Source organism: Ailuropoda melanoleuca, chromosome 14, assembly GCF_002007445.2.
Source record: "Ailuropoda melanoleuca isolate Jingjing chromosome 14, ASM200744v2, whole genome shotgun sequence".
NCBI lineage: Eukaryota > Metazoa > Chordata > Mammalia > Carnivora > Ursidae > Ailuropoda > Ailuropoda melanoleuca.
In genome coordinates, this window is record NC_048231.1 from 8,316,790 (window position 1) to 8,334,317 (window position 17,528).

Sequence of the window (17,528 nt, forward strand, 5' to 3'; positions counted from 1 at the left end):
AAATCACTAGTCGTATAAGGACATTACATGTACTGCAAATGAAAAGTTGAGAAAATTATTTGGATTTCTGTTTAGGGATGTACCCCCACACTCAAAGAAACCTTCTAACCTAGAACTGCTAAGGATATTTGTCATGATATAAACTGCCACAGATATTTTTATGAGTATTCATTTTTTCCTTCTGCCTCAACCTCAGCATGTCCAGAGTATCATCTACAGAACCCCCAGCCTCCTCCTAAGAGCACTTGATATCTCAACCATCCCGGTGTCTCTGGCTTCAAACAGTAGTATCTCCCCCAGCCCCTCCCTTGGCCCCTACCTTCAATGTCATCAGATCCTCCTCAGTGAGGTCCTCCTCGTCATCCTTCCATCTGACTTTCCCCTTGTCCAAACTCTCATTGTTGCACTTCTGGTCCCACATTGACTTGACCCTGAAGTGTAGCAGAAAACACAGGCCCAAATCTGCCACTTTGGTAGGCTAGTTATTTTGAGCTGTGGGCACCTGAAAACCAGCAAATGCAAAGAAATGCTTACTCTGAACTCCTGTCATCTTCCAAAAGGAATTCACTTATCACCAATCCCCTCCCCAAGAGTTTCAGCAACCAGGGAAGATGGACTTTTATCACAGGAGATGGGACTAGAAGTCCACACCACACCCAGACAAACTTTGTCACAAACCATCATACTTCCCATCTATTCTTCTAAGGGCCCATTCATCTCCCTTTACTCTCCCCTAAGAGGCCTACATAACCTGCACCTCCCCAGTGCCTTTCCCTATTAAGATGGTGTGTAATCCTGAATTCTAAGGCACCTCAGAGTTTACTCATTTTTCCTGAGTATCTCTCATGTGTACATAAGGTATACATGTTAATAAGCTATCCATTTTTCTCTTATCAGTCTGTGTTTTATTGCAAGCATCTCAGCTAGGAGCTCATAAGGGTGGAGGGAAAATTATTTTCATCCCCTACAACACCTGGCCTTGCAACATCCTTCACCCTTCCAGCACAGATTAATTTTCCTAATGGGCCATATTCCCCCATGCAAACTTCATCTGTGGCTCCCAAGTCTTCAGAGTAAAGTTCTGACCCCTCAGCCTTGAATACTAGGCTCTACGATCATCCCATGTAGGGCTTCAAGTACTTCCCTCTGTGCCCACATTGCTTCAATCAGACCAGCCTCTCTTCTCATGCCTGTAACAGGCCACGTGCACTATATTCTGGCCATTCTGCCTCTTCTCTCATATAAATCCTACTTCTTTTTTAAAAAACTCAGGTGACATGAACTACAACCACCCTCCCAGTAGGCCTCCCCAGTTCATCCTTCTGTGGTTTTTTTTTTCTTCTCAACACCATTTCTTTATTTTTAACACTATTTCCCAAAAGGATTTACAGCTAACTCCTGCAGAGATTACCGAGTATGTCACTCATTTACCACTTTCCATAATACAGTAGCCAACACATATAGTACTTACTAATGCCAGGCTCTGTATAGTGCTTTACATATATTAAGCTATTTTAAACTCACTAGAACCCTACGAGGCAGGTATTACTATTATCCTGTCCTACAAATCAGACACTGAGAGCTTATGCAACTTACCCAAGGTTACGAGCTAAGGAATTGCACGGTCAGGATGCTGACCCAGGCACTCGAGTTCCAGAAATATGCTCTTTACCATCTTCTGATAAATAATCTTTTATTATTCATTAATTTTTACACCTGTTCCTATCTTCCCAACCAGATTCTTAAGGGGAAGAGTTAGTTCTTTACAGTTCGCTTAAAGTAGTCTTAAATTATTTCTGCAAATAAAAGGTGGGAGGTAAATAAGCTTACACCAGTCTCCCTGAAAATCTATGACCAGACCTTATAAAGACTTTTGTCATCATCTTCTTTGAATCATGTATGAGTCTGGAAAATCTGACTTTATAGAATGTATGAATTCTAGTAAAAAGGACTATAAAGTGAAGCCACATCCCACCTCCTCATATACACACCAATTTATAACATATTAAAAAGTATTTTTGTAGGGATAACAATTCCGAAGAAAATAATTCTCAAATGCATTAAACACAAAATAATTGTTGAAGTTTTGGGGACTGTAGTCTGACTCCTGAGTGCTGGTTGCCATGTTATCCTAAAAGAAGTTTCTTGCAGCATTTAGATTTTTAATATTTATTAATCTAAATGTAGAATAGCCTATGGGCTCAGAAACTTTATGTGATTCCATCACATTTATATTGTCCTAGCACCTCACTAGTGATAGACACATATTAGGGCTTAAAAAATTCTCTGATTGCTTCCTCCAGCTTCGGGGTTATCTTGCTGTCACTGATTGCTTTCCTTGTATTTCCCTGAAATATATTAATTTCTCCCAACCTTATGCATCCCCCTCCTCAATCCTCCCATCTCAAGCAGCTTCGTTCTCTTTGTTCATCTTTTTCTGGGCCATTACATTGTCTACTAGAGTTAGCCTGTAATATCATATTTGCCAGCAGGTGCTGCCATTTGCCACAAGATTTGCTAATTTTCAAAATTCCCTAAATCTGAGACTCCAGATTGTATAAAATAGTACAGTGCCTAATTTATCAACTTGGCAGGTTTGAAATGCTATATAATCAGTTGCTTAAAATGAGTGATACTTGTAATGTGCTGCACAGTTTTAATGAGCAGAGCTCCAAGGCTCCATTAAGACAACAGGAAACCACACTGGGAAAACAAGCAGCAAGGATGTGAGTTTAAGAGAATAGCAGGAAAACCCACTTCTTGCCCACAAGATCCCAGTGGGAACACTAGGTTCAGCAAACAATTGACTTTCTCATTGGCAAGTAAAAGGGACTCATCTTAGTGTCTTTGACATCTGTCCTTCCTCTCCATTTCCATACAAGGGCAGCCCCATATTACCTCTTATAAATAACTACTCCAATAGCCTTACATCCCTTCTCTGCCCTCAAGCTCTTCCTGCTCCAAACCATCCTGTGTGTTGCTGGAATAATCTTAAAATGGTACTTTTTAAAAAACCCGGTGATGCCCATCATCAAGGCAAACTCTCTTCAGTGTGACATACCAAGCCCTCTAATTCAGCCTGACGTTACCTGTCCAGCCTTGTTTCCTATTCTCAGATTCTCCACTTTGACAAGGCGGAGCTTTTATTTTTCCCCATAGATGAAGCTCATTCCCATCTTAGTATCTGGGTGGCTGCTAATCCTCTAACCCACACACCTGAAATGCCCTCCTTCTCCTAACTCCTTAGTCAACACTACTGCTATATGAATTTCCCAGGAGTGATTAAGTACATGGAATATTGCTGGTTAGCATAATTTTTTCTCCCAGCATCCCTGGGAGTACCTGAAATATAAGACAAGCACTCTGTACCAGAACGATATTAATGAAATACAACATTGTGTAACACTTGTATACAGCATTAAGTTAGTAGACAACACAGAGATAATTCCTAGGGGACCTCAGTCAGCACAATCTCTTCCACTTGTCCACGGTCATTTTGCATTCCCAGCTGAAATGTGATTTTGAAGAACCCTCCTCAATTCTCAGGACTTGTTTCACTTTGTGAGCGGAATCTCAGAGGTAACTGGGAGAACCCCCTGATCTATTTTAAGCACCATCTTTCCTCTCTGCCAGCACAACTCACATTTTCTTACTCTCCTGCCTTCCTGAAAGTCATAGGCCACCCTTATGTTGTTGTCCGCCCCCACTACTCCGGACTTAAGACACATAAATCATGACGTCTGCTGGGATCACCAGAAGGAAGGCTGGCACCATAATGTTCCCCTTTTCAACATTCTCCTATGTTGGCCAGAGTCACTTCCCAACTGCAGGCAGCCCTCCAAGGGCCTCTCTGCCCAGTAGGTCAGCCAACCACTGTCTCTTCTATGATACATCTCTAATTTACTGTTTGGGGATGACATATGGTCTATTTAGAATCAGAAAGCAAAGGTTTAGATTCAAGTTCTAGCTCTGCTACTTCCTGGCTGATGTATTCGAACTTCTTTCCTCAGAGGTAAAATGAAAATGATCATTTCTACAAGGTCAAAAGTGAGGAGAAGGAAAGAACCGACATGAAGGGCGTTGAACACTGTATAGAGCTATACGCAAGTAAAATGCCTTCTCTTTCTGCGTTCACTCCGTAGCAGTCACAAACATAGTTCACCCCATGAGGCAGAGACAATGTGAACAAAGCTCATATCCTAGCAAGAAGGAGGAGCTCTCCAGTTCATTTTTTCTTAGCATCATTAAACTGTAGAAATAAGGATTTGTCCACCAGCTCTATCTGAATGCCATCTAGTGGACACAGAGTTCTTGTGATAACAGCAGAACTGCAGAAACAAGGCAATCTCTGCCGGGATTGCCAACAATACACAAGGTAAGTCTTAGTCTTAGCAGGAGACAAATTAGTGGCCGCCTATGACTTACGATATAAAGAATTCTGAGTAAGGTCCTGGTTCTTAGTGACCAGCCCCCTGCCCCCCTGATCCCCCCAAATTTCATCATTAGAGCTTCAATTTTTCAAGCACTGGAGGGTGTTTATTCTTCAAACGTCCTTTATTAAAATTAAAAGACCTATGAGCAATAACCCCTTAAAGATCTTTCATCTCACACCTTAGCAGAGTTTAGCAGAAGGTAAAGAAAAAGTAAAGAGTAAAGGTTATACTAGAAATCAAGAAGGGCAGGGAAGAGCTGGGGCCTTGGAGAGCATGAGAGCATCAAAAAGGAGACCAGAGGGACCAAAGACAAACTCCAGACTCACCCTACTTTTGCTTTAGGCAGGCCTTGTTAATACGTATTGTTTACCTGATTATTTTCTTTGCATATCCTGCAGCTTACAAGTAGCCTCCGTGAATGATGAAGCCTATGTAAGTGGAAAGAAGATGTATTTTTTAAGTTTCAAATATATCTCCAAAGCCACCTCTGCACACACTGAGGCTGGGGGTTGTGGGGATGGGGAGGAGGGGGCAGGCAAGAGGACCAAAGCCGGTGTTTGAGTCCAAAGCCTATGGGGCTTCCCAGCAGCTAGTTCGGCAACGTGGCACTGGAGGTGTGCCTCTTTGGACACACAGCAGAGCCCTGCTTAGCTGTGTTTGCTCCTCCTCTACGTGCTTCCTTTTCGACCCGTGGTATTTAGAAAGATGAGAGACAACGCTGCGAAGAACACAAAGGCTTTTGCAAACCGTCTCTGGCTTCAGATTCTAAGCTGTTGCTATCAGGGTTGGATTTAGCAACTTGGCATTCGTTTGATAGGACCACCCCTGTTGGTGGCCATCTGGCGTCTTTTGGAGAATTTTTAAAGAGGCACACTGCCTGGAGAGCATTTTGTAGTGGAGAAAACACTGGCGTTCGATTCGGGAAGCCTGGGTTTAAAGCCCCCGGCAGCAGCTAAGTGACCTTGGGCCACTCAATGCACTTCCTTGAACCTCTATTTCTTCATCGGTTCAGTGAGTTGACCCTTGTGAGATCTCATAGTCTAGGGTAGAGCTTCCCAAAGTTCTAGGCCCGTAGCATGAGCATCACCTGGAAACTTAGTAGAAATGCACACTCCCATCCCCCACCTAGGCCTCCTGAACCAGAAAGTCTGTGAGTAGGGCCCGGCGATCTGTGGCTAAGAACCTGGTGATTTTGACACACAGTCGACTGCTGTAGGGTTCTATTACTCTCCTTCTGTTTCCTCTCTGGGTGTGCCTGGGCCTCACTGACTCGCAGTTGGTCAAAGGTGTGCTGGAGCCCAAGGGAAGCATTCCCTTGCAGAAGCAGGCTGACCAGGCAGCTGACCAGTCCCCAATCAGGGTGAGGACAAGGACGAAGGGGGAGAGCCCTTCATCATTTCCCCAGACCCTTCCAGGGCCAAAGTTCCAGAAAACAGACATCTTTTGAGCCATGTTCTTGCAGCACATTTCGACAACGTCAAAAGTAGCAAGAGCAAAAACAGTATCTGGTGATGATGCCAACCTCTCTTTTGACTAATTGTGTCTCTAGTCCCCATAGATAGATGTCATTAGTGCTGGGCAAGGAAAATTACTTTCTTCATTTTCATTTTCTTGTTTATCCTTCTACGGTTCCTGACAACATTTCGTTTCCTCTAAGTTATCAGGGACAACCTGCAAGTGTGGTGCTGGGTTCCACCAGGGAACTGTGGTTTCCTAGCAACCGCCAGGGCCTGCTGGGCCACTCTCTGAGTCACCAGCTCCGGGCAGCTCCTGATAAGCCGTGCTGCTAGCAGAGGAACACTCTGCGGACCCCACACGGGAGTCCGCCTGCACACGTCTTCTTCACAGGGCACAGCATCTACAGGGGACAGGCCATCAAAAGGACCTAAAGAATGACATACATATGGCACTCTTTTTTCTAAGCTAGATGGATCTTGCTTCTTGATTAATCTATGGGGAGTTGGAGAAGGAAAGAAAATAGGGAGGGAAGGAAGAGCAGGGAGAGAAATAAAGGGAGGGAGGAAAGATGCTTTCAATGAACATCTCTGAGCATCTGCAGTATATCCTTTAGCTACATCCTGGAGATGCAAAATAAAATATGTAGTCTGTGACCTCCGGAAGCTTATGGTCTAATAGGGGAGACAGTTCAGCATTCCAGCACGATAGATGTCAAACGGAGGACTGCTGTTTCCATCACTGGGCATAACTGCAGGGCCTCATAAGCCATAAAAAGACCTCTTGCAATTTTGTAATGTCTGTATTTCCCTATAAAATCTTTCCTATCATTGAGATTGTCAAATGTATTAGGATTAAGTCATATATAGTATGGCTCCTACAGTGTGTTTAATCTCTGTACCTGTGATTGTATTTACTTTCTTATTCTTAATGCCGGGTATTTGGGTCTTTTCTCACTTTTTTTGTGTATTAAGTCCAAGTGTTTGTCTCTTTTATTGATTTTTTTGAAATAGGCTTTATTGATTCCACTTTTCTTTTAAATGTATTGATTTCTGGTTTTTGTTTTTATCGATTCCTTTCTCTAGCTTTCCTACAGTTATATTTGTTTTTTCATGTTCTCTTGAGTTGAAGCCATAATTGAATCCATTTATTTTCATTTTTCTTGTTTATTAATAAAAACACTTAATGCTGCAAAAATCTCTGATTTCAGGTTTGGCTGCTGCCATGTGTCTTAATATGAACTCTTGTTGAATGTCCTTATTTACCTCTGTCTGCTTGATCTATAACAGGGACTCAAGTCCTCCTCTATGATTCTGGCTCTTGTTACATTTCTAAGAGGCTTGATAAATATATTTGACGCCATGCTGCTTAGCACTTAAAGTTTCAATGATTCCTTCATGTTTGTTATGGATTGCACCTATCAGCAATAAAAAAGAAGAAAGAAAGAAAGAAAGAAAGAAAGAAAGAAAGAAAAGAAAAGAAAAAAAAAGAAAAGAAAAGAAAAGAAAAGAAAAGAAAAGAAAAGAAAAGAAAAGAAAAGAAAAGAAAACCCTTCATCTCATTTAATGGTCTGAGCCTTGAATTCTAAATCATCTGATATTAATGTTGTCACCCCTGATTTACGTTTACTGTCTATACCTTCCTTTACTTTAGCATAGAAGAGTGTCTTGTACTTCATCTCTGTGTGTTCGGTCCTGGACCTGTTTTCCCTCCGATTTATTTCTCTTTCTCTTACTCAGCTCTGCCTCACAGTGGGGCCCCTACAGACTGTCCGCTGGCTCCCAGCTGGGTTTGGCCAATAGTGGAAACCAGTGGGAAAAAGAGATAAGCCAAGGTATTCCTCTCCCCCTGCCTCTCTTTTGTTATTTTCTGCAACAGCTACATCTCCTCTCCGGCTCCAGCTCCTGCTGAAGGGTCCCGTGTCAGTTCTAGCTTCTGCCCAGTGACACCAGGAAATCTGCCTTCTCCCTCTGTCTTTCAACCAGGGAGTGGGTAGCAGCTTCCTGAAATTGCTCATCTCTGGGCTGCCTCACTGTCCCTTGTTTAACTTTACTCTTCCATCTACTGTGTAACCAATTTTTGCATTAAATTCCCTCTCTGGTAAATATTTAGGTGGTTTCTATTTTCCTGAATGAGACTTGATATACCCATTCTTTTTATTTTAGTATGAAATTTAACCTATTCATTTTTGCTGCAAATTTCCCTAACACCCATTCCAAACCCCTTTGTCTTTGCCTTCTTCTAGTATAAAGGCTGCAAAACCAAAAACTAAGCTCTCCTGCAGCAAGCAAGTCCATGTGGTACCATGAGACATAAATAGAAATATACTGAAGATTTGGGGGAAAGTGTTGGTTTTCCAAATACCTGTATTTGGTATTTAGTACAGGGATTGCCCTTTCCTTCTCTAGCCCTTCTTTATTACTGTCTGGACAGTGGATCTGATGGCTGGACCTTTCGCAGCCATTACAAAGCTATCAGGAAAAGACAAATAGAAACAGAGAACACTGAGTCCTGACACCCTTGAGCAACTGAACGTATATCAGCAACCTCCAGACTTCCTGTTACAAAAGAGAGAAAAAAATAAGATTATTTGTTGAAACTACTAATTGCAGATTATCTGTTATTCTCAGTAGGGTGCAATTTCTAACTCAGTATTTCCCCAAAGGATGTAATTGGCATTTGTGGTTAGCCAATTCTTTTTGTGTAGGCGTAGTAGACCTGCAAATTGCAAGATACTAGCATCCTTGGCCCCAGGTGCTAAATGCCAGTAGCACTATTCAAATATTGTGCAAATCAAAGTCTCCTGCCATACATTTCCAAACACCTTTGTAAGGGATAGAGTCTCATCCTCTCAAAAAAAACCACGCACATACATAGCACACACGTAAAGTTTTCTTTTGCTTTCTTAATCATTACAGAAGTTACATGGATCCATTCTCTCCTCCACTAGAAACTTACAGTCTTCTCCTGGCATCAGTCTTGTAAGGACATGAGGTTAGATATTTATTACACTTTTGGGGGAGTGTGAAAGATTTTAAAAATAAAGTACAAGAATAATATAACAAACACCCATGTATCCACTATTCAGAATTAACAAATGTTAACATTCTGTCACTTTTGCTTCAGATTTCTTCAAATAAAAGAAGTAAAAATGTTATGAAATTGAAATCCTTTATTCCAATCCACAATCTCAAAACTCTCCTGCTCCTCTTCCCCAGAGGTAATCGCTATTGTGAATTTGGCACGTTTCCACTTAGTTCTTGCTTCTTACAGTGTATGTAGGCATACACAGTTCGTAGTAATGTGGGTGTAGCTTTGAGGGCTTGTTAAATATACAGAAATGCTAGCGTGCTATACATACCATTCTGGAATTTGCTCTTTCACTAACTTTAAGTTTTTGATATTTAGTTAAAACACAAACGTAGTTCACAAATTTTATCTGATGTGTATTATTCAATTGTATGAATCAATCACTATACATTTATCTATTCCTTTTTGATGGACATCTGTTTCCAATGTTTCACTATTGTAAGCAATGCATCTTGAACAACCTTGCAGAAGTCCGTGGGGGCACATTTATAAGAGCTTCTTTAGGGTACATACCTAGTAGTGGGAATCATAGGGTACACACATCTTTAACTTTGCTTGATATTTCCAAATTCTCCAAAGTATTACTACTAATTTCAAGTCCCAACAATTGACTAAGAGAATTCCTGTTTCCCCATATGGCCACCAACACTTAGTATTGTCAGACATATTGATCTTTGGCAATTAGATTGACGGATGAGAATTGATATGTCTTGCTATTTTAATTTGCAATTTTCCTGATTATTCGTTAGATGGAGCATCTTTTGAGGAGGGGCATTTGGCCCTTATTTCCTTCAAATTGCCATAAGCTCTGTTTTTGTTTCATCCTTCTCTCCAATAGTCTTTTTATTTTTGATGCATGGGAGTTATAAATTCTAACTGATTATAGATATTTCGCAGACGTTTCATTCATTCGTTAAGCACCTACAATATGCCAGACATGATTCTAAGCCTGCGGGTAGAATAGTAAACAAATCAGACAAAATTCGTATACTCACAGAGCTTCTGTTTATTTCCTCCTTCTTCCTCCACACTCCCAAGTTTTTATCTAAATAAGCCATCTTTTTAGACCCAGATTATCATTTTTAATATCTTTGCTAAATTTCATATGTTAACAGCAATTATTTACACACTAATACTAAATTTTTCTGGTTTCATTTCTTGCAAGAAGTTCTGTGATGCTCTGGCTTCCTCCAATTTGAATTATTTATTTTGATTTTTTTTTCTTGAATTTCTATAGGACTTCTTCAAGGAATTTTTCTCAGGAAGAGGAATATGTTATGAGTTCTTGAATGTCTGAGAATGGATTTTTCTATTGTCTTCATACATAAACCAAAAAGGAAATATGAACAGACACTTTTCCAATGAAGACATACAAATGGATAACAGACACATGAAAAAATGTTCAAAATCATTAGCCATCAGGGAAATTCAAATCAAAACCACACTGAGATACCACCTTACGCCAGTTAGAATGGCAAAGATAGACAAGGCAAGAAACAACAATTGTTGGAGAGGATGTGGAGAAAGGGGATCCCTCCTACATTGTTGGTGGGAATGCAAGTTGGTACAGCCACTCTGGAAAACAGTGTGGAGGTCCCTTAAAAAGTTAAAAATTGAACTACCCTATGACCCAGCCATTGCACTACTGGGTGTTTACCCCAAAGATACAGACGTAGTAAAGAGAAGGGCCATATGCACCCCAATGTTCATAGCTGCATTGTCCACAATAGCCAAATCATGGAAGGAGCCGAGATGCCCTTCAACAGATGACTGGATTAAGAAGCTGTGGTCCATATATACAATGGAATATTACTCAGCTATCAGAAAGAACGAATTCTCAACATTTGCTGCAACATGGACGGCACTGGAGGAGATAATGCTAAGTGAAATAAGTCAAGCAGAGAAAGACAATTATCATATGATTTCTCTCATCTATGGAACATAAGAACTAGGAGGATCGGTAGGGGAAGAAAGGGATAAAGAAAAGGGGGGTAATCAGAGGGGGGAATGAAACATGAGAGACTATGGACTGTGAGAGGCAAACTGAGGACTTCAGAGGGGAGGGGGTGGGGGAAGGGGATAGCCTGGTGATGGGTAGTAGGGAGGGCACGTATTGCATGGTGCACTGGGTGTTATACGCAACTAATGAAGCATCAAACTTTGCATCGGAATCTGGGGATGTACTGTATGGTGATTAACACAATATAATAAAATAAAATTTAAAAAAAAAGATACAGTAAATTTAAAAAAAAAAAGGAAATTCTTGGACAATAATCTTTTCCTCAAAATTCTTTTTTTTTTTTAAGATTTTATTATTTATTCGACAGAGATAGAGACAGCCAGCGAGAGAGGGAACACAAGCAGGGGGNAGAGAGGGAACACAAGCAGGGGGAGTGGGAGAGGAAGAAGCAGGCTCATAGCAGAGGAGCCTGACGTGGGGCTCGATCCCATAACGCCGGGATCACGCCCTGAGCCGAAGGCAGACGCTTAACCGCTGTGCCACCCAGGCGCCCCTTAAAATTCTTTATATGTTATTCCCTGTCTTCCAGCAATTAGTATGATGAAGAAGTAGTATTTTTCCCCTTTTCTCCCCCTTCTAAATAATTTGTTCTGTTTTGTTTGTTAGTTGTTTTTCCTGAATGCAGGAAGACCCTGCATTGAGTTCTAGTGTAAAAGTCTGTACACTAATTTTACCTGATTCCTGGTAAGTCCTTTCCTTCTAAAACTCAAATATTTCTTTAAGTTTAGCATTTTTTTCCTATTATTTCCTTATTGTTACCATTTCTGTAATTGCTGTCTTTCTGGTAATTTATTATACCTATATTGGGTTTGTTGGATGTATCCCCTATATGTCTTTCCTTTACATGCTTTATCATTAAATTGTGTATTTTCCTCTGCATTTTAGGAGATTTCTCAACCTAATCATTTAATTCACCAACTTAATTTACTGCAGGATTCAATTTTCTCTATGCTGCCTTTATTTAAAATTTTAATTTAAGGATTATATTTCTGATCATATGGCAGTACTTTCTAACCTCAGATTTTTCAGTTTTCATAAATAGAGCGTCCTCTCTAATCTTGTACTGAGATATTAAAAGGAATTGGTGATTCACCTAAGTCTTTTCTTTTTCTGATTTCTTGGAATAAGTCCATTCAGAAGAGTCATTTCCCCTGATTACTCGGACTGTCCTCCCTTGTTTGAATACTTTGAATAACTGTTGAATAATTTCTCATACCCAGGGGTTTTTCCCTATTTACCCATTCTTGCAGCACCTCAATTGCTGCAGGTTCTCTTTTGTCTTGCTTCCAGATCTTTGCATATGATGCAAAACCTCTGAATGAAACCCTCACCCTAGCACAATGCCTGGCACATAGTAAGTGTGCAAGAAATGTCTGAATTTAACAAATGAATGTCTACATTTTTCCTGTCTGGGAATTTGGAAAATGCCTTATCAGAAACTGTACAGAGCTCCATTCAAACTGTTCAGTTTCAGACAAAGGAGGAAGGGAAATTTTCATGTTTTTATAGCTTTATTTTTGCAAGATTGGCCATCTAGGCTGTACCCAGAAGTTAGGAAAGAGCATATGCGAGAAAATTTATTTGCTTAGCCCATCGTGCTTAGTAGATGCTTTTCTGTGTTTGGTGTGGTCCCCCAAGCCAGCCCCTTCTCTGACTGGCACAGCTTTCCCTAGTATAAACCTGGTCTGATGATGCCTCCATTTTACTTGACATGGCAGATCATAGCAAGCGTGGAGTCAAGACCCAACTTCCCAAGATCATTTGTAGGGTTCAGACATAACTCACATTTTCTTGAGTACCTCTTGGTCTGAGCTTGGGGCTTATCTGGGACTAGCTGAGTGAATCTACCTGCTTACCTTCCAGGTGAATCTTTCCTTCATGTGTGTTAAATTGCATCTGGGTCAGTACTTCCCTAAATCCATTTTTAAAGTTTTCGATCAAGCTTATATTCGTTAGGGCTGTTGTAACGAACTGTCACAAACTGGGTGACTTAAAATAATAGAAGTTCATTCTCTCACAGCTCTGGAGGCTAGAAATCCAAAATTAAGGTTTTGACAGGGCCATGCTCCCCCTGAAGTCTCTATGGAAGAACCTTGCTTGCCTTTCTTGAGCTTCTGCCAGTTGCCAGCAATCTGTGGTATTCCTTGGCTCACAACTGCACCGCCCCAATCTCTGCCTCCATCAATTCATGACCTTCTTTCCTATATATTCTGTTCCAAATACCCCTCTTCTTATAAATGCACCAATCATTGGATTAGAGCCCACCTTAATCTGTTATGACTTCATCTTAGTTTGACCCCATCTACAAAGACCCTCTTTTCAAATAAGGTCACATTTGTAGGTGCAGGGAGGTTAGGAATTTAACATATCATTTTGAGGGATACAACTCAACTCCCATCAAAGCTTTTAAAAACAATTAAGAAAACAAGAGTCAGTAAAACCCTAAATCTAGTTTTATATAAACTGTAACTTATAAGATTTTCTTAAAGTTTCTGGCCTCAGGTTGCTTCATTTTCTCTTTTCCAGCTCTGCTATGGATGTTTTCTAGTATTTCTCTGGTCATTTCAAATGGAAATTGAATGGAAAGAAAGAGAGTTAGATGTGCAAATCACTATCTTAAATCACTATCTTAAAGGGGAATAATGTTATCTCACAAACTTTATCAACATTCATTTACTGATAAATATTAAATGAGATTAGTGCTGGACACTAGGGAGAAGAGTGGTACTGTGGCTTTGGGTTATTAGTGAAATACAGATAAAATGACCAACGCCGTCAAAACCCTCTACCCTGATAATTTAGGGAGCGACAGCTCAAGGTCACTCTATCCCTCTGCTGAAGGGTAGTTTTCCTCCAGAGAACATGCTTATGTGCCTAGCTTAGAAAACATCTAAGGGTGTTTCTCAAAAATTTTCTGAAGTCAGTAAAAATGGAAAGATAATGTGCAGTGACATTTTCTTACTCTTCCTGCTGAAGGGAGAAAGGAAGCCCCGAGGCAAAGGTTGAACTTCGGGAGCACTGTGGAGTGGGCAGCAGGGTTGAGGCAGATGACTGGAGGTGGGGAGAAGAAGTGTCCTCTGTGCCCACACCTCGCCAGGCACTGTTGGTGGACTCATTTTATTTAATGTTCGCATGAGCCTTCAAGGTGAGTGGTATTCATTCTGTTTTTAGAGATGAGGGACCAGGCTCAAAGGGACTAATTTGCCCAAGGTCATATAACCGTGAAATGGCAGAAGCCAGGGAGTGCAGAAGTGCTGGGTGGAGCAGTGAGACAGGGATCACACACCCGAGACACTGCTCTGAAATCAGACACACTTCTTCCAGCCTTGCGTCTGCTGAGTACCAACCAACTGAGCAGCTTTGAGCAAGTCACCTATCTTCTCTGAGCCTCAGTCAGCTCAGCTATGAGATAGGAATAATGCCTACCTTGACAGGGTTACATGAGCCAAACATAGGTGATACCTGTTTGAAAAGAACATTAGTTTTCTTTGCCCACTTTTACCAACCTAGAAGGGGAAATGCCCCCAGGGAATTCCCACCTGCCCAACTTTGTCATATTAACAATACTTTTTCTTTTCCTTTCAAAATGCTTTCACATGCATTATCCTAATTGATCCTGGTTAGGAAAGTCTAACAGCCATTCCTCTGCCCCATCAGATGAAGAAACAGTCTCAGAAGCCTTGAGAAATGCTCCCAAGGTCGCAGAGCTCCAGCTGGAACTGGGCTCCAGATCACCTGATTTCCGGTTTCGGCTACACCTGATGGAGCAGTCTCGCGGCACCACGTTTGCTGAGTTACAAAGTGCTGTAGCTGTAATCAAAGCCAAAAGCTATAACAAGCTGCTATGACAGCAATTTTAGGTTGAGTTTCTATTGACCTGTTAGCCGTCCACCTTGACTGAGACATCAGCTATCTCACCCATTCTGTGTGTAATGTGGGCCTTCAATAAAGAGCCAGGGAGAGACCATCCATCCATGTCTGGGGGTCCTCTTGGAAGCAGGGGTGGGGGAGAAGCAACACTGCCCATAACCCATGAGCTGGAAAGCAGGTACACATAACATGTGAATTGCGATTCCATGGGGACTCAGCTATCTAACTCCACCTTTCAGACAGAGCCTTATCTAGGAAATAGAAATGAAGACCTCTGTCCCCTTAACCCCACAAATAAAACAAAAAATGATTGTGAATTATTATAAATAATATGGAGTAGATAAAAATTATGTGAAAGTCTTGCTATCTGTTATGATTTACCTTCCACGTTCAGATTTCTGCATCTACTATTTAATATCTCTATGTCACACACACACATACACACACACAGAGTCTAACTTAGGTTCAAGTTTGATGGTGTACATTTATTTTGACTTTCACAGAAAACAAGGCAAATGTTAAATCCTTCTCCCCAATTGGATCCAAATCAATAATTTTTGAGAGTCTTAATACTAGGAGACAAGGTCCAGAGTAACGCTCAGTTAAAATGCTGCACGACCAGCCTCATTTCCATTGCAATATCTTAAGCTCCTGATTGTTAAATCTTCTGTGGTGGGAATCCTTTGCTTACTATTCCCCTCATGTGCAGCCTGCTCGATTAGCTGCTCAAACGTGAGCCATGCCTTATGTCAAGGTGATCTCAGGCTACTGCACACATTACGCAGACTTTGCATATAAGGGGAATAAATCTCAATGACCCTAAAATCTTTCCCTCATAATCAGTTTCCTTTCCTATAACTGCATCTCTCTGAGGACTGTCTGGGGTTTTACTGTAACAAATAAGTTAATGTAGGAGAGGAAACAGATGGGCTTGACTGCATTCTGGGATTTTTATAAAGCAACTCATTTTGGAAAGTGTAAGTGAGATTTTGTCTACAAATTCCCCAAAGGCATGAATAAAGAATGGGAATTTGGGTCCCAAAATAACAAGGAAGGACAATAATTATGGTTTCAACCCATAAGTGGCTTGGGAATCCAATCAGCAGCTCCGAGGTTCCAGATGCTAGTTCTAGGACGGTTGCTAACTCACTTCATGATGTTGCGCACGTCGCGTAACAGCTCCACGTTGGGTTAGAGTGTTCGTTTGCCTCACAGATTTGATATACGAAATACCTAGTTCTAAGTGAACATGTTACCTTTCACTAGCCACTGAAAGAGTTTTGTGCCATGTCTTAGAGAAAAGTTCAAGGCTCAGTTCAATTTAAAAAATAACAAATTGTCATCAACCGCCCACTTCCAAGATTCAGGGCAATTCTAAAGGTGGTATGCTGGGGGTGAGGTGGGGATTAGATAGGAAAGGAGAAATAGCAAAAGTACCAGACCTCCCTTCCTTTTCTGAAAACTGTCTCACGATGAGCCTCTGCATGGCTGCACCATGTGACCATGCTACTCCCGCTCCACTGGCCACCTCAGCCCGAGCCATATCAAACAGAGTAGAGATCTGCCCCAACGGGAGCCCACCCTGAAGTAGAGATGGAGTAACAGGTATTTCTCCCAGAAATTTGAAACTGAGAGGCAGTGGGCTTCATCATTCACAGCGGGTTGGAATGTGAAATGATGCAGCCACCATGGAAAACAGTATGGCACTTCCTCAAAAAGTTCAGCATGGAATTTCTGTAGGACCCAGCAATTCTACTCATAGGTATATATTCAAGAGAATTGAAAACATACGCTTCCACGAAAACTTGCACACAAACATTTGGAGCATAATTTGGATAATAGCCAAAAGGTAGAAACAACCCAAATGTCCATCAGCAGACAGACGGGTAAACAAAATGTAGTATATTCCTAAACTAGAATATTACGTAGCTGTAAAAAGTAATGAAATACTTTGACACACTGCAGCGTGGCTGCACTTTGAAAGCATTACGCGTAGTGAAAGAAGCAAACACAAAAGGCCACTTATTATAGGATTGCATTTATATGAACTGAGCAGAATAGGCAAATCCGTAGAGACAGAAAGTAGACTAGTGGTTACTAGGAAATGAGGGAGGGGATGCTTGGGACTAGCTGCTAATAGGTATGGGGTTTCTTTGTGAGGGAACAGGAATGTTCTGGAATTAGATAGTAGTGATGGTTGCACAACATAATGAATACCCTAAAACCCACTGAAGCGTACACTGTAAAACGGTGAATCTTACGTTATATGAAGTATATGTAAATTTTTTTAAAAAATACTATACTGAAAGAAAACTTATGCCCCTCATTACCCTACCAAGAAGTTAAAAGCACTTTCCAGGTTTCTTAGGGCATCATATGAAAATGGAAATACCCTCAAGTACCAAATACCTGATTTTACTGAAGAAAAGGAAAGTTCATTTTTACTTGGTTGGCGTGCGTTCACCTGAAAAGCCATGAGGCTTAAACATAGCAGAAACTTAGAGTAACAAATGTCTAACCCAAGGGACAGAGGGCAAGGAGGGCAGAGCACATGCTGGGCTCACTGGACTCAGTCAGTGCTTGAAGGAAGCCAAAACCAAACAACTGCAAGGTGCCCACAGAGCTCCTCTCAAGTTCTTTCCACCCCCCCGCCCCCCCAC